Below are 2,228 nucleotides of genomic sequence, written 5' to 3' on the forward strand. Positions count from 1 at the left end.
CTTGCACTTTCCATTATTAATATATTTGATAGAAATTTTGTTTTTCAGATTCACCTGTTTCCTCATCATTCAATTGTTTGTGTGTAGTTTGTTTAAAAAAAGTTCCTTGGAGCTGTAATATTTCAATTAAATGGAACATCTTTCTAATGTTACTGAAGCTTATTTTCCATGTCACATTGTATGCAAAACCAATGATTTCTAAGTGAATTTACAATTTGGATACATACCACTGAAATTAGTTTTTGAACATTTTCACATCCCCTTAAAGTTCCTAAATACTCCTGCAGTTTGACCTTTATTGTATTGCCTATTACCCCTTTCCCAGGAGATTTACATATTCAAGTAATTTCCAACAAATTGAAATCATGAAGGAGGTGATGTGTTTTATCTGGTTCCTTCACTCTACTGGTGTCAATGGCTCCTTATTTGTCAACTGAATAATATTTCACTATAAAACAGTCATGAATAATGTCTTTTAACCCACCAGTTGATAGACATTAAGATGTCAAAGACTTGGGGTTTATGGACTATTCTACTGATGCTTTTTCTGTATCAAAACTCTTATAGAAAAGTACTTCCTTGTACAATGATATTTTTAATTGGGATAATAGGAAGTTGTATAAAATTATTCAATCAAGGAGAGCTCTGGGTCCGGCTGTGCCCGGGGTCACAGGGCCGGGCTGTCTGGCCCCAAGAGCTTGGGCCTAGGACCGCAGGAAGCCGGGTGCGGGGTCGCTCTGCCCCTTGGAGCCGGGGCCACAGCGGCAGGCCCAGAGGCCTAGACATGCCTGTGGCCACAAATCCTGGAGTCCAAAAGGGGTTATAGGTTGGCAGCGGAGGGATGCCTGGAGTTACTGTAAAAGACGTTAACCAGCAGGAGTTAGAGCTCTGGCAGCCTTCCTCAAAAAGCCCGGGAAGCTGAAAGTCCCCGAATGGGTGGACACAGTCAAGCTGGCCAAACATAAAGAGTTTGTCCCCTATGATGAGAACTGGTTCCACACAGGAGCTGCCTTTACAGCACAGCACCTGTACCCGCGTGTTGGTGCTGGGGTTGGCTCCATGACCAAGATCTATGGAGGACGGCAGAGAAACAGTGTCAGGCCCAACCACTTCAGCAGAGGCTCCAAGAGTGGGGCCTGCAGCGTTCTCCAAGCCCTGGAGGGACTGAAAATGGTGGAAAAGGACCAGGACGGGGGCCACAAGCTAACACCTCAGGGACAGAGAGATCTGGATAGGTGGCAGCTGCCAACAAGAAGCATTAGAACAAAGGATGCTGGGTTAATAAATTGCCTCATTCATAATCAAAAAAAAAATTCAATCAAGCATTTCATTTTTAGTTAATGAATATTTAAATAAGCACAATTTTTAATGAAAAGAGCTCATTATACCTAAGCATTTTACTGTAGATATCTATGCTATTAATATCATTAAATTTAGTAAATATTATCAAAAGAAATTTGCAATAGAATGTTCTGGCTAAATGTTACTTTCCATTGACAATGTAATAACTGAATTTATCAATGTTAATATTAAGTGTCTGTATTTCTATACTAAGCTTAGATTTTTTCCATTATAAACATTTAAAGGATTGTGTGTGCCCTTTTTAAAAAAATTAATAATAGAAATCCTTTTTTGTTTTATATTTCATACATTCAAACAGGTCAAAAACTTAATTTTATTTCAGGAGTCAGAGTTAAACACTTAATTTTGTCTCTACATATTTGAATGAGGAGACATTTTGATCATCTTGAGATTGTTAGGAACACAGAAATTAGTAGTCAGCTACCAACATAGAACCTGAATAAGCCAGCACTGAACGTTTTCCTGTTTGTTCTCAGAAACATTTCATTTCTAAAGAAGCACCCTCCCGCTGTGGTTATCTTTTTCTAGGCTTGCTCAAATTCCAGGAGGACTTCTGTTAGATCGCTTTCCACAAAGATTACATTCTCTTTGGAGTTCAGATACCATACATCAAAACACGGGAGCTTTTGCAAGTTTTCTCTCAACGGGGGGAATATTTCCCCTACAAACTAAAGGCAAAGTCAAAAGTGAGTAAACAACTTTCCAGCTCTCTTCTCTGCGTTTCCCTCTTTGAAGAATAAGACCGCACTGCACAGTGCTTCTGCTATGCTTTATCACCGGTGAACCAGTGACAGAAACATGGTATATATGCACTTGTAATGGGGAGACTTTTAGGGTTTAATTGCTTTCTCTTGATTCAAGACTTT

General features: G+C 39.4%; 1 pseudogene; it reads left to right on the top strand.

The window, feature by feature from the left end:
* Positions 1-841: 841 nt before the first annotated feature.
* LOC121453694 lies at positions 842-1,262 on the top strand (annotated as a pseudogene).
* The last annotated feature ends 966 nt before the right edge of the window (positions 1,263-2,228 follow it).

This window comes from Microtus oregoni, unplaced genomic scaffold (genome assembly GCF_018167655.1).
Source record: "Microtus oregoni isolate MIOR12 unplaced genomic scaffold, Mior012 000000F_ref0000247, whole genome shotgun sequence".
NCBI lineage: Eukaryota > Metazoa > Chordata > Mammalia > Rodentia > Cricetidae > Microtus > Microtus oregoni.